Here is a 25,722-nt window from a genome sequence, read left to right on the forward strand (position 1 = left end):
ACTGCACTCCAGCCTGGGCGACAAAGCGAGACTCCGTCTCAAAAAAAAAAAAAAAAAAAGTAGCCGTAACACTTTAGAATGTGTGTAGCTTGAATTTATTTGGTAAGTTAAATCATATCAAGAACAGAGTAAAAATTCATTTAAACTTTTAAAAGTGATGATGACCATTTTTAATATGGTGAAATGTTTAAATATAGAGAGGAAAAACACAAAGGATGACATAACAAACACTTATTTCCAGTTACTACTAGTTATTGGAAATAAAGGGATGAAAGGAGGATCCTAAGGGGTTCCGGCCTCTTTCTGTTTTTAAAGAAATAAAATATTACAGATAAAACTTCAGTCCTTTTAACTACTACACGTTCATCTCCCCAGAAACACCCACTGTCAGAAATGTGAAGGTTTTCCTTCTATCTAAGTTAATTCTATTTAATTTCATACTGACCTCTGTACACACCGAAATTTCTGGACTCCTCTTCATCCCTTTATTTCCAATAACTAATAGTAATTCTCTACTTCAAATCAGCTCAATCACATGCTCTCCTTGCCAGTCACTTCTCTTAAGCCATTTTCTCTGGAACCCCTTGGGATCCTCCTGCCAATCCCATCTCCACCCCTTACATGCTCCTGCCCCCTCCCCAAAATATGCTGCCTCTCCTTTCTTTCAGAATCTTTTTTTTTTTATTTTTTAGATGGAGTTTCACTCTTGTCGCCCAGGCTGGAGTGCAATGGCGCAATCTCGGCTCACTGCAAGCTCTGCCTTCCGGGTTCAAGCGATTCTCCTGACTTAGCCTCCTGAGTAGTTGGGATTACAGGTACCAGCCATCATGCCCGGCTAATTTTTGTATTTTTAGTTGAGATGGGGTTTTGCCATGTTGGCCAGGATGGTCTCGAACTCCTGACCTCGTGATTCACCTGCCACGGCCTCCCAAAGTGTTGGGATTACAGGCGTGAGCCACTGCGCCTGCCCCAGAATAAATCTTATACTTTTCTTTCTTCCCTTCCTCCAAGGCCCACTCCATGTAATCTTTCCCTTATTTTGAACTCCCTAAATGCTGGTATATTGGATGTGGCCTATACGTCTACTCACCTTATAAGCTGAATATTTTCTCTTTTATTAATGATGTAGGTTATTAGAGCATAACTGTCTGAGAGGAGAGGCCACCTCTTCTCTTGTATCTATCATAATCCACAGCACAGGGCTAGACTTAAAATAGGAGCTCAACAATTGCTGAATCATGAACAAAGCCATTCTGAAAGGTTTTTCTATGTCACATGTCAGAGACTGATAACTCCCTCCCTTTTTCGATACTGTAGAAGGGGTACTTCACTTGGGATCTACAGATTTCAAAGGCTTTGTCAACAGCATCACTTATCAATATAATTGGATTCCTTTGTAATCTTACATATTTTATTTTATTCATTTAAAAACATTATTCTAAGAAGGAGTCCATAAGCTTCAGCAGACTGCCAAAGGGGTTCATGGCACCAAAAAAGGCTAAAAATTCCTGCACTCCAATATTTAACTGGGCACATTGCTGTCAAGGATAGAGATCACACTCTCCAGTCTAACCTGACAAGTGTGGTGTTATGCAATTTCCCTGAAGAGTCTGTATTTATTTATTTATTTATTTATTTATTTATTTAGAGATGGAGTTTCACTCTGTCGCCCAGGCTGGAGGGCAGTGGCATGATCTCAGCTCACTGCAACCTCCACTGCCCAAGTTCAAGCAATTCTTCCTGCCTCAGCCTCCTGAGTAGCTGGGATTACAGGTGTGTGCCACCATGCCTGGCTAATTTTTGTATTTTTAGTAGAGAGGGGGTTTCGCCATGTTGGCCAGACTGGTCTCCAACCCCTGACCTCAGGTGATCTACCCACCTCAGCCTCCCAAATTGCTGCGATTACAGGCATGAGCCACCATGCCTGGCCTGAAGAGTCCTTTATAAGGGAGGAGTAGGATGGGCGCGGTGGCTCACAGCTGTAATCCCAGCACTTTGGGAGGCCCAGGTGGGCAGATCACGAGGTCAGGAGATCGAGACCATCCTGGCTAACACGGTGAAACCCCATCTCTACCGAAAATACAAAAAATTAGCTGGGCGTGGTGGCGGGTGCCTGTAGTCCCAGCTACTCGGGAGGCTGAGGCAGGAGAATGGCGTGAACCCGGGAGGCAGAGCTTGCAGTGAGCGGAGATCACGCCACTGAACTCCAGCCTGGGCGACTAAATGAGACTCCGTCTCAAACAAAAGAAGAAGAAGAAGGAGAAGAAGAAGGAGAAGGAGGAGAAGAACAAAGGAGTATAAGAGTATATCCTTCTTTCTCTCTGCCTTCTGGACTGCAGACATAATGGCTAGAGCTCCAGTATGGAGCCTTGGAAATGGAAGTCATAGAAAACAGTGTAACATGATAGAAAACCTGGTTCCCTGACACCATGGAGGGCTACACCAGCCTTGAAGTGGCTACCTCCAGATTTCTTAAATCTGAGAAGGAAGTAAACTCCTATTTCACTTTAGCTACTGTTACTCTGGGCTTCATTGTTACTTACCATCAGGCTGAAACCAAATGAATTCAACAAGCCTTTCTGAAGATACATTGAAAAGGGTCTTGTTTATCTAAAGAGTTTTCAGAAATCATCTCTCATTCTAGAGAAAGAATCATTTCCAATCTAGACAATGATTCTTTTCATGCCTTACCTTGTATTAAGCATTTAAACAAAAGTGAATTGTGTGGGAACACATTTTATTCAGAGTTTCCATTTTTGATACAACTAATGAGCTTAATAGCTTTATGAAACTCTCATTTTTTCAGCTACTTCTTCAGTCTACTTTCGTCTCCCCTAAAGATAGAGAATGTTACGAGTAGCCTGGCTTGTGCCCACCAGCTCTTAATTTATGACAGTGATTCTTTTAAAAATACATCCTAAGAATTTTACAAACCAAATAGTAAAGATTATTCTGGCATGCCCATTTTATTATTATTATTATTATTATTATTATTATGAGACAGGATCTTGCTCTGTCACCGAGGCTGGAGTGCAGTGGCGCGATCTTGGCTCACTGAAACCTCTACCTCCTGGGCTCAAGCGATCCTCACACCTCAGCCTCCCTCCTCAGCCACCATGCCTGGCTAATTTTTTTATTTTTTGTAGAGACAATGTCTTGCTAGGTTGTCCAGGCTGGTCTCAAACTCCTAGGCTCAAGTGATCCTCCAGCCTCAACCTCCCTAAGTGCTGGGATGACAGGTGTGAGATACCGTGCCTAGTCCTATTATATTACTGATGGATTCAGAATATATGTATGATATAATAACCATCAATAACACACTTTTTTTAAAAGGATGCTGTGGTTACTGAAAGGTATAAAATAGTAGCTTCTGTCCTAAAAAATATTATTATTTGTTGGGGCAATATGTACATGAAAAGATAAGTAGCATACAACATGTTTAAGCATGATACAATCAGCAAGTGATAGGTAATTCAGAAGTGGAGGAAGGACAGGGTATGATAAAAGCAAAGAAGGAAAGACAACAATGAAGACTGGAGAAATGAAGGGAATGGGTAGACCAGCTGGCTGGGACGGAAGTCTGTAAAGTTCTTCCTGTCTCCTCTGTGTAGAATTACTGCATCTTCCCCACTGTGTTTCCACATTGCTTTCTGAAGACTTCAAATATCACACATAGTACAGGAGGGTGATGATCACTATGAACTCTCTTATAGAAAGCCATCCTCATTTTTATAAGCCTCATACCCACCAGGGCTCCAGAAACATTTGTTATGTGGACTCCTAAAAGGCTAATGAGGCCAGGCTCAGTGGCTCACACCTGTAATCCCAGCACTTTGGGAGGCCAAGGCAGGTGGATCACTTGAGGTCAGGAGCTCAAAACCAGCCTGGTGAATATGGTGAAACCGCATCTCTACTAAAATACAAGAATTAGTCGGGCATGGTGGTGTGTGCCTATAATTCCAGCTACTCAGAGCCTGAGGCAGGAGAATTGCTTAAACCTGGGCGGCAGAGATGGCAGTGAGCCAAAATCGAGCCACTGCACTCCAGCCTGGGCGACAGAGAAAGACTCCCTCTCAAAAAATAAAAATAAATAAATAAATAAATAAATAAATAAATAAATAAAGGTCTGATGAATGAATATCATTTCTGATGAGTGCATATACTATATCTTTAAACAAACCATTCCCATCTATATTTTCCTTAAAATTACATAAACAAGTCCTGTTTATTGTAGAATGGTTCTAAAATACTTAGGTACACATAAAAACGAGAGTTAAAGCCCACATCTTAATATTTTCAGCATCCACAGATAAGACACAATCACCATGAACATTTTACTGCATATCCTCCCAGTCACACAGATAGTTTTCACTTTTTAAAGCCTGTCCTGGAAACCTGGATCTGCCTAATTTCTCTGAAATGGCTTTTCCAATATTTGTAGGATGTAGTGAATACATACATATAAATTTCAAAGTGTCCCGACTCAAGCTGGCCGAGCATGAACCCGGAAGCTAAGACAGGCAGCCAGTTGGTGAGGTTAATCAAGTCCTGATTCAGCCCTTGTTGCATCAAAGACATGGTAACTCCAAGAGCAGTTAGTGCTTTACAGGTACGGTAAGTCCCCACTGAATGTCAGATGGGTTCTCAGAAACTACAACTTTCAGTGAAATGATGCATAATGAAAGCGATTTTGCCATAGGCTAATTGCTATAAGTAAGAGTAAAGTTCCTCCATTATATTTCTGGTCATAAAAACATCACCAAACTTGTAAATAGAGACCCAAAACACTTGTATTATTACCCACATGAAATAAATATTAGGTATATATGTATATATATATATGAACAATTAATCAAAATGGGTAAGATTTTTACCCAACCTTGGAAAATAAGTAATCAATGAGTGACAGTGGTCGTGGTTGGTGGTGGGTTACACCAATGAATAAATGTTTGCAAAGGGAAAATCATCAGGACCATCTCTGACCACCATGAAGTTCAAAAAGAAACAGTAACCGATATGGTAGCTTGTTGAACATTTTTGTACCATGTTTTTTATTGTCTTGCATTTTTATGATTATTGTCTACTTTACAGATTTTTGTTGGACAATAATTTGTATTCATTCATTCAATCATTTTCTAGCCTGCTTATTCCACTTCAAGGTCAGAAGTGGCCAGAGTCCATCCCAGGAGCTCAGAGCACAAGGTGGGAATCAACCCTGGACAGGACGCCATTCCTTCACTGGCACAATCACACTCACGCCCACACTCATTCACACTGGGGCCAGGTAGACCCACCAATGAACCTCATGTGCACAGCTCTGGGATGTGCAAGGAATCCGGAGTGCCTGGAGAAAACCCACGCAGACATGGGGAGACAATAAACTCACACAGATGGTTACCCCAGCTGGGAATCTATTTTTTCTCTCATCACTGTTGTAATGCAACAACACTGAATGAAACGACATTATTTGAGGATCTGCTGGTAGGGTTCCGAGTGGAGAGAATGGAGGAGAATCTCTTCAGAGAGCTTGAAGAATAACTCATCACAAGGTTCACAAGCAACCACTCCTGAGGTTCCATTGTGAAACACTATCATTTAATTGGCTCCTTTTATTTAAAATAATTATTGAGGTGAAATTCAGATAACATAAAATTAAGCATTTTAAAGTGAACAATTCAGTAGCATTCAGTAATTCACAATGCTGTGCCACCTCCTCCTCTATCTAGTTCCAAATAAAAATTGGAACTAGATAAATTAGTTCCTCTGAAATAAAATTCCATACCCATCAGCAGTTTCTCCTCATTTTCCCCTCTCCACATCCTCTGGCAAGCCCAACCTGTGTTAGGTCTCTATGGATTTAGCTATTCTAAACATTTCAGGTACATGGAACCAAACATGTGACCTTTTGTGTCTGGCTTCTTTCATGTAGCATAATGGCTTCAAGGTTCGCCCACATCATGATGTGTGCCAGTACTTCCATTTTATGGCTGAAATACATTCCATCATATGTTTATAACACAATTTGTTTATTCTTTCATCCACTGATGGACATCTGGACAGTCCCTTTACTTTCACTAAGGCCTCTGTAAAAGGAAATATTTGCAGATCTGGAAATTTATAGACTGGGCCTCATAAATATGGGGCAGTGGTTCATTTGGGGGTCGCCATGTCAGATTGTATCGTCCTCAATTTGGGGGTGCCAGTGCACTCACGTGCTCATGGGGCTACAAATGATGGGACTCAGAAAAACTCATCAACTCCATATTTGCGTCTCAACTTTAAAACAACTATGTGAGACAATCAGGACAGAAGACATTGTCCCATTTCATAGATGTGAAACCTGAATTCCAGAGACTAGAAGTTCAATACCCTGGTTGGGAAGAGTCAGGGGGCACCCCCAAGCCTTCTGACCAAACATAGCCCCTGCCTCCTTTAAACAGTTATCATTGACAATAACCACATTGAAAGACACAGACTCGGGTAGGAGGGAGATTTGTGTGTCAGGAATAAATTTAGTGGTGAACAAATGGACGTGAACAATTGCAAGTCTATGAGAGCAGGAATGAGACTGGTGCCCAAAGACAGAGAAGGCTTTTCTTGACCTAAACGCTCCATCCTCATTGTCCTCCATCTACTGCCCACACAGCAAGGCATTTGACCAGCAATTCACATTTCATCTCTACGGATCCTGTTTCCTCAAAACCTGGGAAGGGGGCTTCCTTGGACATGGTGGGCATAGGGTGGGCAGAGAATATTGGGTATGGGACGCAGGCAACATACTGCCTCCCTACATGTAGAGCTGCTTGGGCAATCCCTGTGGAATGAATCAATAAAGATGGTTCAAAGCACTTTTGAAACCTTTGCATTGAAAACAAAAGCAAAAATCTCTGTCAAACAGTGACCATCAATAGTTCCATGTCTGTGCCTTTCCCCCTCCTCCGGGGAGGAAGGGGAGCAGAACTTTCTTATGTAAACTAGTTAGGGTGAGGCTATCCTGCCTAACCAAAGAGGCCCCAACATGTCAGTGACTTAGAACAGACAGTTTCAATCTCTCTCATGTGTAGTTCCAGGTGAGCATTCCAGGCTGGTATGAAGCTCTGCTCTGCCTGGTCATTCTGAGACCCCACTTCCTTCCAAGTCACTGCTCTGTGACACTGTTGTCACTTGCATGTCAAAGCTTGGTTGCGACCAGGCATGGTGGCTAACACCTGTAATCTGAACACTTTGGGAGGCCAACGCAGGTGGATCACCTGAGGTCAGGAGTTTGAGACTAGCCTGGCCAACATGGCGAAACCCTATCTCTACTAAAAATACAAAAATTAGCCAGGCGTGGTGGCATGTGCATGTAATCCCAGCTACTTGGGAGGCTGAGACAGGAGAATCGTGTGAACCCAGGAGGCAGAGGTTGCAGTGAGCTGAGATAGTGCCACTGCACTCTAGCCTAGGCAACAGAGCAAGACTCCATCTCAAAAAAAAAGCTTGGTTGCTGCAGGTTCCAACTGTCCAGCTGGAGGAAAGACAGCAAAAGCATGAAGGAGGAATGCTCATTCTTTTAATGCCTAGTAAGAGTTATGCATATAATTTCTGCTTATGTTCTATTGGCAAGAACTTTGTCACATAATCATACTATTACTGCAATGAAGGCAGGACAATGTAGTCTACCTGTGTGCCCTAGAAGAAAGGGAGAATTGATTTTGCATTTCCCTCACCACCTATATGCTTGCAGTTTATTTTTAGAAAGCAGCATAGAAGGCTCACATCCATGCCCAGATAGAAGGGCCTCTCTATTTAGCTGGCATTTTTTTCCCTGGCCTGTCCACCCCCACGTGGAAGGGAGTCAACTTTGAAGGGTAAAGATGAACACACACTTTTGCCTGGGAAGAAGGACCGCTCAGTCTGGAAAGGTGAAAGGCAGAGGGAAAACCATTGAGACTGATGAAATCAAACACAGATGGCCTGTGTACAACGAACACTCAATCCCTACAGGGTTGTCTCCTCTGACATTTGAAAAAAAAAAAAAGTGTTAATAAATTTAAGACAAGATGCTCAGCTTCACATAGTGGGCAATAAATGTGTGGAGTTTTTAGAAAAGTTTCTAACAACACAGGGATTGACCTTTCAACTTGACTTCAGGGAGGATACCAATGGCCCCTAACACACACATACACACACACACACCACCACCACCACCACCACCATCCACTATATCCCTTTGGGGTGGGTCCCTAGTAACAAATAGGGGATGGGGAGGAGGCTGGCCCAATCTTTGCCTAGGTGCCCATGAAGAATCTTGAACCAAGCCCAAGCCCTGACTGCCCAGGAGTGAGCCGGCCTTAAATGGCATTCATCGATGTCACAGCCACTTGTAACAAGGCTCTTTCCTGGGTACTTAAAATGACATCAGGAAGCTTTTCGGGAAGAAAAAACTGTCCGGTGGCAAATGAAACCCATCGATGGCTATCTTCATAATTTGGAGCCTCTCAAACGGAAAACCATTTTTTTTTCTCTCTCTCCCTGGCAGGGCCGTGGCCCACGGAGGCTTCCTTCTCCAAGGCCAGCAGCAAGACAGCTTCACCTCTCTATTTTGATTAGGGCTCCCGCGACGCTAAGGACTCGCCCCCGACATCAGAGCCCCTCTCAGACCTTGTGGGCCCACAAGGCAAGGTCCAGATTACTTCCTTTCTTTTTCCAGAAGCTAAGGTGCTGAGACACAGTGGAAATTTTGATTGCGTTTTCCACACCTTCCAGTTCATCTCATCCCTAAGAAGGTGCTATGGATTATTTCAACAGTGTCAGATGGGAAATAAATTTTCCTGCAAGCAAAAGGCCACAAACACCAGGGCTTGGGGGTGGGGTGGAGGGAGAGGAGAAGAGAGGGAAATGAGAAATTCGATGCTGACATATTGCAGGCTAAAGAAACATCATTTGCTCTTTTCCTGCCCTAAGAATAAAAGCTCCCTGATAGGGCTGCACTCCTCTTCCCTATTAAGGAGATGTGGTTTGGGCTAGAGGAACAACTGTTCCCAATAAACAGGTAGGGAGCCCGGCTTTCCCTTTCTTTTCCTTTGGAAGTCATATTCGCTCTTGTTTGTGGCCCTAGAAATCCTCCCTACCACAGATTACACTTTGTTTGAATTAATAAAGCCTCGTGGGGGTTATTGCTGTTTTTAGGGCCCAGCCCCTTATTTGGCTTTGGAAAAGGACACTTCCCTGCTGATTCACAGCGCTCCTATTATACTGGGCACATGGAGGAGAGAAGGACATGAGGAGGCTGTGGACCAGGGGACAAAAGACTCAAACAATAACACAAAGGCATGAGATGAGTATGTGTGTGATGATCTCTGTTCTTGTGTGATTAAGCACAGCAGCTTGTGTGAATATAGTTGGCTACTGTTTTGATGAGAAGGGGCTTTTGGAGTCTGTTTATCCCATTAGATGTTACTAATACAAAAAGAGACAGGGTGGTAATAATGGGAAACTTTGTGGTCAGATAAACTTGGGTTCAACTGTTGGCTCCCCCACCTATTGGCTGCATGCCCCATCATTTAACCTCTTTGAGCCATAGTTTCTTCAGTCGCAAAATCAGACTAAGAACATGATAGGAGACCTGATGCAGTGGCTCACGCCTATAATCCCAGTGCTTTGGAAGGCCAGGTCAGGAGGATCACTTGAGACTAGGAGTTTGAGACCAGCCTGGGCAACACAGAAAGACCCTGTCTCTACAAAAAATAAAAATAAAAATAAATCAGCTGGGTGTGGTGGCACATACTTGTAGTCCCAGATACTTGGGAGGTGGAGGCAGGAGGATTGCTTGAGCCTGGGAGTTTGAGGTTTCAGTGAGCTGTGATCACACCACTGTTCTCCATCCTCAGTAACAGAGCAAGATCCTGTCTCAAAAAGCAACAACAGCAACAACAACAACAACAAAAACCTCACTATGGGTGGTAGATGGCTAATGGAACATGGCAGTGTGGAGAGGGGTCACTACGGAGAGGCTGGCTTGGTAGTCAGCAGGAGGCCTCTCAGGGCCACTGTTAACTTGGCAGATTTGTCGCAGGTTGGGTTTAGTCATGCAGGCTCAGGAATCTGATGTCACATACCATGAGGGTGACCACTTTTTCAGGGTCCAATTAACATTAAGCTGGCTCACAGAGACTGATGTATAAACCAAAGTGCCCAGTTACTGATTCAAAGCAAGAAACCCAGTCACTCAGAGGACCAGAGGCTCCCTTCCCCAGTCAGGGCATTCCAAGTCAATGGGTGAGTATGTGGGAAGCTTGGCTAACGAACAAGGGAAACTGATTAAATTGATTAAATAAATGGTCTATTTTCTGCCTACTCCCGGGATTCTCCTGTTCCTCACACCACAGTTGCACCAAGGAGCTTGCTTTTCTGAGAATGTGCCACATTCTCTATTATGCACGTTTGTTGGGTCCCCACCCAGCATTCTTTCCTCTCCTAACAAACAATGCTCAACTTTTTCTCCTGGCATCATACACACACACACCATGAGCTTCAGGGACACTGATATCATTCCCAGCTCCTGCTCCAGGGTGGCAAGGAAGGAAGAAAGGAAGGAAGGGAGGGAGGGAAGGGTCCATTACAAACTCCATGCCTCAGGTAAACCACCAATCAGGGCAGATATGTGACTTCATTTGACCCAGTCAGTGTGGCTCTCAGGGATCTTCCTGGAACTATGGGGAGAGTGCTCTGTCTTCCTTTGACCTGTGCAGCATATGGATTTTCTTATGAAATAGCTGCAGCCAATTTGCCTCAGTGAGGAAAGCTGAGGATGACACTGACACACAGAGGAAGGCCAAGCCCAGAAAATCATAAAATAGGTCTGAAGTCCTGATCAAGCCATGCCTGAAACCTGCCTGATTCCTCTGGAAACATGGTTCTCAATTTGGGGGTGGGGGTAGGTAGATAGTACCTACCCCTTACATTTTGGAAATGTAAGGGGTTCTTTTCTTTGTCAGGTTGACTGGGAATGTTACTGCCATTTAGTCTACAGTCAGGAATGTTAGATGTTCTACAATGTGTGGATTACCCCCATGGCAAAGAACTGTCCACAGTCCTGCAAGACTTGTGTATGTCTTACCCGACATCAATGTTGGTGCGCACACTGCAGCAGGAACTGGAATGAAAGTCTGGTAGGCAGAATCATGGCTCCCAGAGACGTCCACGTTCTCACCCAGAATCTGTGAATGGTACCTTACCATGGCAATGGGGACTTTGCGCAGATGTGACTAAGGATCTTGAGATGCAGACATTGTCCTGGATTATCTGCTTGGGCCTGATGTAATCACAGCACTCCTCAAAGAAGGGACACAGGAGAAGTCAGAGTCAGAGGAGAAAGTGATATGGTGACAGCAACAGAGATTGGAGTGATGTAATTTGAAGATGGAGGAAGGGGACACAAGCCAAGAAACGCAGGCGGCCACTAGAAGTTGAACAAGGTAAGAAATGGGCCTCTCTCCTCAGAGCCTCCATGAGGAACCAGCCTTGGTGACACCTTGACTTTAGCACAGAAACTGGATTTGGACTTCTGACCTCTAGAACTGTCTGGGAATAAATCTGTGTTGTTTTAAGCCACTAAACTTGTAATTTGTTTTAGCAACCACAGGAAACTAATACAAAGTTATGCCTGAAAGGACTCAAGGCAGCCGGTTTTGTTTTGTTTTAATGGGAGACGTGTTTATGGGGATGGTTTCCCACTCATCTTGAGGCAGAGTGCGTCCAGTGTTGCTTCCTCCTGAAGGATCAGGCTTCTGGAAGTCTTGCTTCTCCTCCTGTGGGCTGGCGGAGGACAGTGGAGAAGCCAACACACAAAACTACTGTTTGTACATGGCTAACAAGTGTGGTGATTTTATAGCATCCTGGGCATTTCACATCATGGAGTGGGAACTGGGGCTCCGCACCAGGCACTTCATTTGTTTCCTCTTCTCCTCTTCTGGAAAGGGATGCAGGAGATCTTTTGCAAGGGGCATGTTTTTGTGGGTGGGTCATCACCGCCAGAAAGGCAGCTGATCCATTTGATTGCTATAATTAACTGAGGCTAGCCCCTGGCTCTGTTTTACATATAGACCCAGAGTGCTTTTTTCACAAATATAGACCATGTTTTCCATGGAAGATGGGGCTTTACTTTATTCCAAACTTTACCAAGAGTCATTCCCATTCCATCAGAAAATCACATGAACTATGACCAAGGCTACTTGGGATCCACCTCCCTATATTGGCCTGCACTTGTCACAGTCATGCTTATGAGGATTCTGAGTATGGATGTGAACCTCTCACCCCGTATGTTGTCTTCTGGAGTAGCTGTACCCAAACATTTACATATTAAAATACACATCATTTTGTTACAAATACGTTCCTTTCCTTCTTCCTCTGTGACCTCTATGACCTAGTTAGGCCCTCATATTGCTTCTTTTTCTTTTTCTTTGTGGAAAATATGGATGCATGTAGGTTATGTTATGCACTAATTCCATTTCAGGAGATACAAACTATTTTTTAGAGAAAAGGGACTTTAGGTCAGATAGGGCTGATAATTACAGCTCTCAGTTGTGGGTGTTGCTATGTGCACCTGCTATCTGAGTAACTATGTCTCCTCTGGTGACCCTCCTCGCCTCTAGGGCTGGCATGATGAGCCCATGCAGTAAGTCCTGCCAGTCCCCACTCCCTTGTCTGTAACAGATGCCATTAGTTCAGTACAGCACCATTTTTCATTGCAACGGGATTTAGTCTAAAATTTCTTCTCGTCGGAATGTTAGAAGCAGCTACCGCCCATAGACAGGAGTTAGTACAGGAGATCACTCCCCTGTGAATCCAGAAAAGGCAGATCCTTTTGCCTCAACATCCTTCTGTCCTGCCCCAGGGCCATTGCAGGCTTAGCTTGTACCTCTGCTCCTCACCCCCTCCATGAGGCGGGTGACAGGAGCCCCTTCTCCCTGTGCTTGCCTCTGTAGTTGCATGCATCTAACAGTTTGAAAAGTGGCTGTTTTTAGTTTTTATTTTTATTTCTTGAGACAGAGTCTTGCTCTGTCACCCAGGCTGGAGTGCAGTAGCACAATCATAGCTCACTGCATCCTTGACCTCCTCGGTTCAAGTGATCCTCCCAACTCAGCCTCCTGAGTAGCTGGGACTATAAGTGTGCTACCACCACACCCAGCTAATTTTTAATTTTTTGTAAAAATGGGCACTATGTTGGCTTGGCTGGTCTCAAATTCCTGGCCTCAAGCGGTTCTTCCACCTTGGCCTCCCGAAGTGCTGAGATTATAGGTGGGAGCCACTGTGCCCGGTTCAAAGTGACGTTTATTTCTCTCCCCTTCCAAATGTAAACTTTTTGAGTGCAGAAGCTGTGATACATTCCTTGATTTGAACTCAGCGCCTGGTAGGGTGTAGGAGCTCTGTAAATCTTTGATAAAATCAGGCAGGCAGGTGGACTCAACCAACATGTGCCATCCAGTTCTCTAGCCCCTGTTCCCTACCAAGATTTACTGATTCCCTTCTGACCTTCTGACAGTGATTTTTCATTGAGCTGTGCTCATCTAATCGAGTCGGTCCATTTGTACTGCTCTTAAGGGCCTGAGAGTGAACACATGTCATTCTTGGTTACCCAGCTGCCAAGAACCCCTCCTGGACAGGACAGGTGGGAGGAAAGACACTCTTTCCCTTCTGTGGGTAGAGGAAGTGTGTTCACTCAGGACTTTAAATCTGGAGGGAGGGACACTAGGATGCAGAGCCAGTTAGAGACAATTAGCAGCAGCTGCAGTGGGACCTGCAGTCTAGTGGTGTGGGGGATGTGTCCAGGGCCACAGAATCCAGTAGGACAGAGGTGAGCACATCCTGGGACAGGCGAGCAGGAATGAATGTGTGGTCATGATGACAGCAGCCGTGGCCTATGCAGGTCGCTCCTGAGAGGGGGTCTTGTCTAGCCCATGTCTAATTTGGATCTGTTGGAGCCTGGTTCCCCAGCTCCTTGTCAATTACATGAGTTCCCAAATACCTTTCCAATCAATCTCTGCCCTCACTCCTGTCCCGGATTCCTGCTCCTTTCCCTACAGCACCCTTCATCCCGTTTCACCCACTAAATCTTCATCCTCACTGCCCCATCCCTGAATGGAATCTACCTGGCTCCCCACCTTGCCCTCAACATACATCAGATCAGTGCCCAGATCTGAGCAGTCACTGGGTCCCCAGTACCCCATCTTTGTAGCTGCACCAGGAGGCTTCCCTCCTTTCCCAGCAAGGGAGCAAGGGAAGCTGCCCAGCTTCGGGGAGAGCAGGATTGAGATTTCCCTGTTGGCCTTCCCACCCATGAAATCTAGAGAAGATTTTGGAGTAAGATTTATGTTCATTTTTTATAGGTACATATGTTTCAGTTTTATTGTCCAAAACCATATTTAAAGAGGAATTATTTTCCAAGTTTAAAAAGGAGCCCAATCAGCTCTCCTAGCCAATGAGCCCACATGGCCAGTGAGAAGCAGCTTTGATTTCTTCTTGCTCTGCCCAAGGGCCTACCTGGATCATAAAAGAGCAACATTAATCTTAAATGACTCCTTGCTTTGTTGTCCTGGGAAGGGCTCCAAACTCAATGAAATCCTCCTGCCACAATAACAACAACAATGACCAGGAACGTGCAATAAGCACTTGCCCAGCACTCAGCTCAGCCTCCCACACATCGCAGAGATGATTTAATTTGCTGTCACAACAATTCCATGTGCTTGGCACAGTCACGCCCTGTCTGTCAACAGGGAAATGGAGGCACTGAGGGACTTTCCCAAGGTCACGTAGCTGGCAACGGCAGTCTTGGATGCTAACCCCTAAAGGAAGACAAAAACAAGGGAAAAGAAGTTGGGAAGAATAAGGGAAATGTTATAGACTGGCAGAGTAACAACTACTGGAAAAAAAATTTGGGATTGCCTAACAATCCTGATTTAGAATCTGGAGCAAACAGGCCATGCAAACATTGCATTCCAAACAAAGTACATTTTATGATAATAATTTTTAAAATACTGTGAGTTTTTTAATATAATGACTGGGTGACTGAATAGAACTATCTGTCGTCCTTCCTCCAAAACAATAAGCAAACTTTCTCTTACGAAAAGTTTTCGAAAAGGGGACTGCAATAACTTTTTTTTTCTTCTTTTTGAGACAGGTTCTCACTCTGTCATCCAGGCTGAAGTGCAGTGGTGCAATTTCAGTTCACTGCAACCTCTGCCTCCTGGCCTCAAGTGATCCTCCCTGCTCAGCCTCCCAAGTAGTGGGGACTACAGGCATGCACTACCCCACCCAGCTAATCTGTGTATTTTTTTTTTTTTTGTAGAGGCAGGGTTTGGCCATGTTGCTCAGGCTGGTCTCAAATTCCTGGACTCAAGTGATCTGCCAGCCTCTGCCTCCCAAAGTGCTGGGATTACAGGCGTGAGCCACTGCGCCTAACCTGCAATAACAATTTAACATGAACACACTATTCTGGAAAAGCACACACAATGTTTGAAAATCCTACTGGAGCTTCAGTGATGATGGAGTTAGATTAAGATAAGAGCAGCGGAAGAACCACATTAACAGAGGATTTGGTTTGGAGGCCTCCCGGGCAGAGCTCAAGGTTGCTGAGCTTCAGGTTGCCATGGAGCACAACTCTTAGACAGTGCTCTATTCCACCCTGGGCCTGTGCTTTGGAGGGTTTTGTATATTAAGCATATGCACACCAAAATGCACATGTCAAATAACACACAGAAGGCTTGGTCAATGGTATTTGGTGCTCAATGCTGGCATAGCCCAACTTGTAGCCCTAAAACATATGTTCTATTAACTAACACTATTCAGGCCCCAGAGAAATGCTTCTCCATATCTCTTGCCCTATATTTTCAAAACAAAAAAATTACTGTGTCTGAAAGCCATGGTTTGTGGGTTGTATCACTGTCCAAACTGGGCTGGACACTGTTTTTGGGGTGCAGGGAGATCTGAGTAATGGAAGAAGTTAGATGAAAGACAAATCAGTTAACAAGTTCTTATTCTCAGTGTGAATGCCATGGATTCTTGTACAATGAAGCACCATTCACCAGTACTGTCAAACATCCATTTTCTTACTTCTCCTTGGATTCCCATGTGTGGCTCCAGAGGCCCTCCCTAGTGCAGTACTTGCCACTGCTGCACATGTCAGGCTTGGATTGTTCTTCAGCATTAAATATCACTCTTCAATTTGTACATACCGTCAATTCTCATTATTCGAGGTAGTTATGTTCTAAAAAAAGTCACCAAGAACACTGAATTAGCAAATACTGAACCGTTGCTCCTAGGGGAAATACAGGGCTAGGTTCCTGTGAGCCTCTGGTCACATTTCATCAACTAATCAATACATAACCTCGCTTTATGTGTGTTTCTATTTAGACACCTTTTAAAATATATATTATTATATTGTATATTTTAAAACAGGTAGAAGAGAGGAATTTCAATATTCTCACCACAAATAAATGATAAATGTTTGAAGTGCTGGGTTTGCTATTTAGCCTGACATGACAATTACACAATGTGTATATGTATTGAAACATCACATTATGCCCCATAAATACATACAATCATGTGTCAATTAAAAATGAAATAGGCCAGGTACAGTGGCTCACACTTGTAATCCCAACACTTTAGGAGGCTGAGGTGGGAGGAATGCTCGAGGCCAGGAGTTTGAGAGCAGGCTGGGCAACATAAAGATACCCTGTCTCTACAAAAAAAAAGATTTTTAATTAGCCAGGCTTGGTGGTGTGCACCTGTAGTCCCAGCTTTTCCGGAGGCTAAGGCAGGAGGATCTCTTGAGCCCAGGAGGTCAAGGCTGCAGTGAGCCGTGATCACGTCATTGCACACCAGCCTGGGGGACAGAGGAAGACCTTATCTTTAAAAAATAAATAAAACTTAAAACAAATAAATTATATATATATATATATGCGATTCATTAACAGTGAGTTCACAGCCAACAGTACTGTAACTCATGTCTGAACGAAGTGTATCTAACACCTGTATTCTCTCAGTAAAGCACATGAAAGCCTCTTGCACTTAATGACACTAGATAGCTCTTCAGCACCACATTTGGGAGTCATTTCAAAGAGCGAGTCACTGAAAAAATACAAAAATTCAAAAATCATGACATTAAATAGACTAAGGAAAGGACACTTCACATAGGAGAGCTGAAGCAGGAAGGCAGAGTGTCACCTTGTTTGACCTTAGCTTAGGAATGTTGGGTAGGGTGACACCTTTTTCACTGCTCTGCACATGCCAGCAAATGGCCTCAAAAGCACTGAGTATTGATCATGAGGTGGCAAAGAAATTTTAGCAAGGAAGATAATTTGTAAATATGGAATCTGTGAATACTGAGGATCAACAGTATGTGGATCTAGATGCAACTTGTGTGAAATGATACCAATTTTTTATATTACATTAACTAGTTGGGATTGGAACACTAAAACTGTAAATAGTTTTTTTTTTAATTTTTTTGAGATGGAGTCTCACTCTGTCACCCAGGCTGGAGTGCAGTGGCGCCATCTAGGCTCACTGCAAGCTCCGCCTCCCAGGTTCACGCCATTCTCCTGCCTCAGCCTCCCAGGTAGCTGGGACTACAGGCACACGCCACCACACCCAGTAATTTTCTTTTGTATTTTTAGTAGAAACGGGTTTTCACCATGTTAGCCAGGATGGTCTTGATCTCCTGACCTCGTGATCTGCCCGCCTTGGCCTCCCAAAGTGCTGGGATTACATGTGTGAGCCACTGCGCCTGGCCCAAATAGCTTTTTTTTTTAATTTATTTTTTATTTTTAAATTTTTATTATTATACCTTAAGTTCTAGGGTACATGTGCACAATGTATAGGTTTGTTACATATGTATACATGTGCCATGTTGGTGTGCTGCACCCATTAAATCGTCATTTACAATAGATATATCTCCTAATGCTATCCCTACCCACCCCCCACAATAGGACCCGGTGTGTGATGATCCCCTTCTTGTGTCCAAGTGATCTCATTGTTCAATTCCCACCTATGAGTGAGAACACGCGGTATTTGGTTTTCTATTCTTGTGATAGTTTGCTGAGAATGATGGTTTCCAGCTGCATCCATGTCCCTACAAAGGACATGAACTCATCCTTTTTTATGGCTGCATAGTATTTCATGGTGTATATGTGCCACATTTTCTTAATCCAGTCTGTCACTGATGGACGTTTGGGTTGATTCCAAGTCTTTGCTATTGTGAATAGTGCCGCAATAAACATACATGTGCATGTGTCTTTATAGCAGCATGACTTATAATCCTTTGGGTATATCCCCAGTAATGGGATGGTTGGGTCAAATGGTATTTCTAGTTCTAGATCCTTAAGGAATCACCACACTGTTTTCCACAGTGGTTGAACTAGTTTACAGTTCCACCAACAGTGTAAAAGTGTTCCAATTTTCCACATCCTCTCTAGCACCTGTTGTTTCCTGATTTTTTAAGGATTGCCATTCTAACTGGTGTGAGATGGTATCTCATTGTGGTTTTGATTTGCATTTCTCTGATGGCCAGTGATGATGAGCATCTTTTCATGTCTGTTGGCTGTATGAATGTCTTCTTTTGAGAACTGTCTGTTCATATCCTTTGCCCACTTTTTGATGGGGTTGTTTTTTTCTTGTAAGTTTGATTGAGTTCTTTGTAGGTTCTGGATATTAGCCCTTTGTCAGATGAGTAGATTGCAAAAATTTTCTCCCATTCTGTAGGTTGCCTGTTCACTCTGATGGTAGTTTCTTTTGCTGTCCAGAAGCTGTTTAGTTTAATTAGATCCCATTTGTCAATTCTGGCTTTTGTTGCCATTGCTTTTGGTGTTTTAGACATGAAGTCCTTGCCCATGCCTACGTCCTGAATGGTATTACATAGGTTTTCTTCTAGGGTTTTTATGGTTTTAGGTCTAACATTTAAGTCTCTAATCCATCTTGAATTAATTTTAGTATAAGGAGTAAGGAAAGGATCTAGTTTCAGCTTTCTACTTATGGCTAGCCAATTTTCCCAGCACCATTTATTAAATAGGAAATCCTTTCCCCATTTCTTGTTTGTGTCAGGTTTGTCAAAGATCAGATGGCTGTAGATGTGTGGTATTATTTCTGAGGGCTCTGTTCTGTTCCATTGGTCTGTATCTCTGTTTTGGTACCAGTACCATGCTGTTTTGGTTACTGTAGCCTTGCAGTATAGTTTGAAGTCAGGTAGCGTGATGCCTCCAGCTTTGTTCTTTTGGCTTAGGATTGTCTTGGCAATGCGGGGTCTTTTTTGGTTCCACATGAACTTTAAAGCAGTTTTTTCCAATTCCGTGAAGAAAGTCATTGGTAGCTCAATGGGGATGGCACTGAATCTATAAATTACCTTGGGCAGTATGGCCATTTTCACAATATTGATTTTTCCTATCCATGAGCATGGTATGTTCTTCCATTTGTTTGTGTCCTCTTTTATTTCACTGAGCAGTGGTTTGTAGTTCTCCTTGAAGAGGTCCTTTACATCCCTTGTAAGTTGGATTCCTAGGTATTTTATTCTCTTTGAAGCTATTGTGAATGGGAGTTCATTCATGATTTGGCTCTCTGTTTGTCTGTTACTGGTGTATAAGAATGCTTGTGATTTTTGCACACTGATTTTGTATCCTGAGACTTTGCTGAAGTTGCTTATCAGCTTAAGGAGATTTTGGGATGAGACAATGAGGTTTATAAATATACAATCATGTCATCTGCAAGCAGGGGCAATTTGACTTCTTCTTTACCTAACTGAATACCCTTTATTTCTTTCTCTTGCCTGATTGCCCTAGCCAGAACTTCCAACACTATGTTGAATAGGAGTGGTGAGAGAGGGCATCCCTGTCTTGTGCCAGTTTTCAAAGGAATGCTTCCAGTTTTTGCCCATTCAGTATGATATTGGCTGTGAGTTTGTCATAAATAGCTCTTATTATTTTGAGATACGTTCCATCAATACCAAATTTATTGAGAGTTTTTAGCATGAAGGGTTGTTGAATTTTGTCAAAGGCCTTTTCTGCATCTGTTGAGATAATCATGTGGTTTTTGTCTTTGGTTCTGTTTATATGCTGGATTACATTTATTGATTTGCGTATGTTGAACCAGCCTTGCGTCCCAGGGATGAAGCCCACTTGATCATGATGGATAAGCTTTTTGATGTGCTGCTGGATTCGGTTTACCAGTATTTTATTGAGGATTTTTGCATCGATGTTCATCAGGGATATTGGTCTAAAATTCTCTTTTTTTGTTGTATCTCTGTCAGGCTTTGGTATCAGGATGATGTTGACCTCGTAAAATGAGTTAGGGAGGATTCCCTCTTTTTCTACTGATTGGAATAGTTTCAGAAGGAATGATACCAACTCCTCCTTGTACCTCTGGTAGAATTCGGCTGTGAATCCATCTGGTCCTGGACTTTTTTTGGTTGGTAGGCTATTAATTATTGCCTCAATTTCAGAGCCTGCTATTGGTCTATTCAGGGATTCAACTTCTTCCTGGTTTAGTCTTGGGAGAGTGTAAGTGTCCAGGAAATTATCCATTTCTTCTAGGTTTTCTAGTTTATTTGCATAGAGGTGTTTATAGTATTCTCTGATGGTAGTTTGTATTTCTGTGGGGTCAGTGGTGATATCCCCTTTATCATTTTTTATTGCATCTATTTGATTCTTCTCTCTTTTCTTCTTTATTAGTCTTGCTAGTGGTCTATCAGTTTTGTTGATCTTTTCAAAAAACCAGCTCCTGGATTCATAGATTTTTTGGAGGGTTTTTTGTGTTTCTATCTCCCTCAGTTCTTCTCTGATCTGTTATTTCTTGCCTTCTGCTAGCTTTTGAATGTGTTTGCTCTTGCTTCTGTAGTTCTTTTAATTGTGATGTTAGGGTGTCAATTTCAGATATTTCCTGCTTTCTCTTGTGGACATTTAGTGCTATAAATTTCCCTCTACACACTGCTTTAAATGTGTCCCAGAGATTCTGGTATGTTGTATCTTTGTTCTCATTGCTTTCAAAGAACATCTTTATTTCTGCCTTTATTTCGTTATGTACCCTGTAGTCATTCAGGAGCAGGTTGTTCAGTTTCCGTGTAGTTGAGCAGTTTTGATTGAGTTTCTTAGTCCTGAGTTCTAGTTTGATTGCACTGTGGTCTGAGATACAGTTTGTTATAATTTCTGTTATTTTACATTTGCTGAGGAGTGCTTTACTTCCAACTATGTGGTCAATTTTGGAATAAGTACAGTGTGGTGCTGAGAAGAATGTATATTCTGTTGATTTGGGGTGGAGAATTCTGTAGATGCCTATTAGGTCCACTTGATGCAGAGATGAGTTCAATTCCTGGATATCCTTGTTAACTTTCTGTCTCATTGATCTCTCTAATATTGACAGTGGGGTGTTAAAGTCTCTCATTATTATTGTATGGGAGTCTAAGTCTCTTTGTAAGTCTCTAAGGACTTGCTTTATGAATCCGGGTGCTCCTGTATTGGGTGCATATATATTTAAGATAGTTAGCTCTTCCTGATGAATTGATCCCTTTACCATTATGTAATGGCCTTCTTTGTTTCTTTTGATCTTTGATGGTTTAAAGTCTGTTTTATCAGAGACTAGGATTACAACCCCTGCTTTTTTTTTGTTTTCCATTTGCTTGGTAGATCTTCCTCCATCCCTTTATTTTGAGCCTATGTGTGTCTCTGCATGTGGGATGGGTCTCCTGAATACAGCAAACTGATGGGTCTTGACTCTATCCAGTTTGCCAGTCTGTGTCTTTTAATTGGAGCATTTAGTCCATTTACATTTAAGGTTAATATTGTCATGTGTGAACTTGATCCTGTCATTATGATATTAGCTGGTTATTTTGCTGGCTAGTTGATGCAGTTTCTTCCTAGCATCGATGGACTTTACATTTTGACATGTTTTTGCAATGGCTGGTACCTGCTGTTCCTTTCCATGTTTAGTGCTTCCTTTAGGATCTCTTGTAGGGCAGGCCTGGTGGTGATAAAATCTCTAAGCATTTGCTTATCTGTAAAGGATTTTATTTCTCCTTTACTTACGAAACTTAGTTTGGCTGGATATGAATATCTGGGTTGAAAATTCTTTTCTTTAAGAATGTTGAATATTGGCCCCCACTCTCTTCGGGCTTGTAGAGGTTCTGCCGAGAGATCTGCTGTTGGTCTGATGGGCTTCCCTTTGTGTGTAACCCGACCTTTCTCTCTGGCTGCCCTTAATATTTTTTCATTTATTTCAACTTTGGTGAATCTGACAATTATGTGTCTTGGAGTAGCTCTTCTTGAGGAGTATCTTTGTGGCATTCTCTGTATTTCCTGAATTTGAATATTGGCCTGCTTTACTAGGTTGGGGAAGTTCTCCTGGATGATATCCTGCAGAGTGTTTTCCAACTTGGTTCCATTTTCCCCATCACTTTCAGGCACACCAATCAGACATAGATTTGGTCTTTTCACATAATGCCATATTTTTTGGAGGCTTTGTTCATATCTTTTTACTCTTTTTTCTCTACACTTCTCTTCTAGCTTCATTTCATTCATTTGATCTTCAATCGATGATACTCTTTCTTCCAGTTGATTGAGTTGGTTACTGAAGCTTGTGCATTTGTCATGTAGTTCTCGTGTTATGGTTTTCATCTCTATTAGTTCTTTTAAGGTCTTCTCTGCATTGATTATTCTAGTTATCCATTCATCCATTCTTTTTTCAAGGTTTTTAGTTTCTTTGCACTGGTTGCGTAGTTCCTTCTTTAGCTCTGAGAAGTTTGATCAACTGAAGCCTTCTTCTCTCAACTCGTCAAAGTCATTCTCCAGCCAGCTTTGTTCTGTTGCTGGTGATGAGCTGCATTCCTTTGGAGGGGGAGAGGTGCTCTGATTTTTTGAATTTCCAGCTTTTCTGTGCTGCTTTTTCCCCATCTTTGTGGTTTTATCTGCCTTTGGTCTTTGATGATGGTGATGTACTGATGGAGTTTTGGTGTGAGTGTCCTTTCTGTTTGTTAGTTTTCCTTCTAACAGTCAGGACCCTCAGCTGTAGTTCTGTTGGAGTTTGCTTGAGGCCCACTCCAGACCCTGTTTGCCTGGGTATCCCACAGAGGGGGCTGCAGAAGATAGAATATTGCTGAACAACGAGTGTTGCTGTCTGATTCTTGCTCTGGAAGCTTCGTCTCAGGGGTGTACTCTGCCATGGGAGGTGTGAGGTGTCAGTCTGCATCTCAGTTGAAAATGCAGGAATCACCCATCTTCTGTGTTGCTCACGCTGGAAGCTGGAGGCTGGAGCTGTTCCTATTCGGCCATCTTGGGTGTGCCCCCTCTGATATCCCAAATAGCTTTTTTTAATAAAAAGATATAATAAGATTTAATTACATTTTCAATTAAAAAATGAAAAATTTCATGTTTTTTGAATAATTTTGGTCTAAAATGTTCATATTCACTAGTTACAACATAGTTTGGCTTTTACTTTTAATAGAGAAACTTAAATATTTTAGAAGAAATTCAAAAGCATTTAATTTTTTGCATTTCTTTATATTTTTGTGAAAATATATTAAAATTTTGTGTACTTTGAATGTATTTGCCTTTTTTTTTTTTTTTTTTTTTTTTTTTGAGACAGAGTTTTGTTCTCGTTGCCCAGGCTAGAGTACAATAGTGCGATCTTGGCTCACCGCAACCTCTGCCTCCTGGGTTCAAGTGATTCTCCTGCCTCAGTCTCCTCAATAGGTGGGATTACAGGTATATACCACTACACCTGGCTAATTTTGTACTTTTAGCAGAGATGGGGTTTCTCCGTGTTGGTCAGGCTGGTCTTGAACTCCTCACCTCTGGTGATTCTCCTGCCTTGGCCTCCCAAAGTGCTGGGATTAGAGGTGTGAGCCACGGTGCCCAGCTATATTTGCCTTTTTAAAAAAACTCTAATCTCATGACAGATTATGCTTTCATTATTTAATTGTTTATATCATTGCAGTAAAGGAAAAGAAAATTAAGTGAATACTTTATTACAATAATATGATTAATAATGTTGCTAAAATCAAGGCAAGAAAATTAATTTTATGGAATAAAGGCTGTGATAACATATGAATTATGTATGTCTTTATTTTGTTACTCAGCTAGATCTTGCCAGCCCATGAGCAGACCAAACATGTCCTATAAATCATAAAATTGAGGCCCGGCATGAGGCTCACGCCTATAATCCCAGCACTTTGGGAGGCCAAGCTCAGGGGATTGTTTGAGCCCAGGGGTTCGAAACCAGCCTGGCCAACATAGTGAAACCCCTTAAAATACAAAACTTATCCGAGCATGGTGGCGTGTGCCTGTAGTCCCAGCTACTTGGGAGACTGAGGGAGGAGAATCACTTGAGCCTGGGAGGCGGAGGTTGCAGTGAACTGAGATCATGCTATTGCACTGCAGCCAGGGTGACACAGCGAGACTCTGTCTCAAAAATAAATAAATAAATAAATAAAATAATAAAATTCAGATCTCTTTAATAGTTTGTTGACTTGCGGTCATATAAAAGAGCTTTATACATTTTTAAAATTTTTGTTGTTACAAAGATAACTGTATCAAGGTAGAGGATAAAACATGTTTTATTTAATTTGTTGTTGTTGTTTTGAGATAGAGTCTTGCTCTGTTGCCCAGGTTGTAGTGCAGTGGTGTGATCTCAGCTCATTGCAACCTTCTCCTTTCAGGTTCAAGAGATTCTCTAGCCTCAGCCTTCTGAGTAGCTGGGATTACAGGCGCCTGCCACTATGCCCGGCTAATTTTTTTGTATTTTTAGTAGAGATGGGGTTTCATCATGTTGGCCAGGCTGGTCTCAAACTCCTGACCTCAAGTGATCCGCCTGCCTTGGCCTCCCAAAATGCTGGGATTATAGGTGTGGGCCACTGCACTGGGCTACTTAACAGTTTATTGGCTTGATATATTACCTCTTCACATTTAGACACATGGTATGTGGATCTCCATTCATGCCCTTGCGCTGGAACCCATCCACATCTTGGTGGATCTGCCTCTGTGAAGATTGAGGGTATAGGCAGTATTCTGGGGTCTGTATCCCAGAAAATCAGCAGCCCAGCTTCGCAGATATTCTGATATTCTGATTAGGTCTAGCCCCAAATTGCAGAAAAACAGATGGTAACAGCATCAAATCAGTTAGAAATTCTCCAATAATAGTGCTAAACATTGTCATAGGGTTGGAAAAGGCCACCCTAGCAGACTGGTGGCTGGAAGTGGAGAGATTCAGAAAATGCACAGTGGCTGTGACAACCACTGCAGTGAAAGAATCCTTGAGAAGCTGATGGGCTCAGAGGGCCACTTGTTCTGATGAACAGCACATGAAATCAACTCATTTTGCTGTCCTACTCTAGAGGAAATGCAGCGGACCTCTGCAATGGGTCTGCATCCAAGTCCCCGGCCTCAGGGCCCATCCTGAGCATGGAGGGTTCCAGGCAACAGAAGCTGGGTCTGTCCTGAGGCTTCCACCTCTGATTATCCCCAAACCAAAGCTTCTCTAGAGCATATTTATAGGAAGCTGAAGATAAAACGTGGAGCCCACCTGCTCAGGTGAATGACATCACCTCCAAGTATTGAAGTTGGGTCCTTCAATCAGATTTAAGATTTATTTATGGCCGGACACAGCGGCTTATGGCTGTAATCCCAGCACCGTGGGAGGCCAAAGTGGGCAGATCACTCGAGGCCAGGAGTTCGAGGGCAGCCTGGTCAACATGGTGAAACCCCGTCT

General features: G+C 42.8%; 1 protein-coding gene and 1 pseudogene across 1 annotated transcript in view; both read right to left on the minus strand.

Moving 5' to 3' along the window:
• Window positions 1-25,722, minus strand: part of COQ8A (coenzyme Q8A) — a 685,974-nt gene that overhangs the window by 185,163 nt on the left and 475,089 nt on the right. The window lies entirely within an intron of this gene.
• Window positions 11,719-11,996, minus strand: LOC126954298 (40S ribosomal protein S27-like; annotated as a pseudogene).

Source organism: Macaca thibetana, chromosome 1 (genome assembly GCF_024542745.1).
Source record: "Macaca thibetana thibetana isolate TM-01 chromosome 1, ASM2454274v1, whole genome shotgun sequence".
NCBI classification, from domain to species: Eukaryota; Metazoa; Chordata; class Mammalia; order Primates; family Cercopithecidae; genus Macaca; species Macaca thibetana.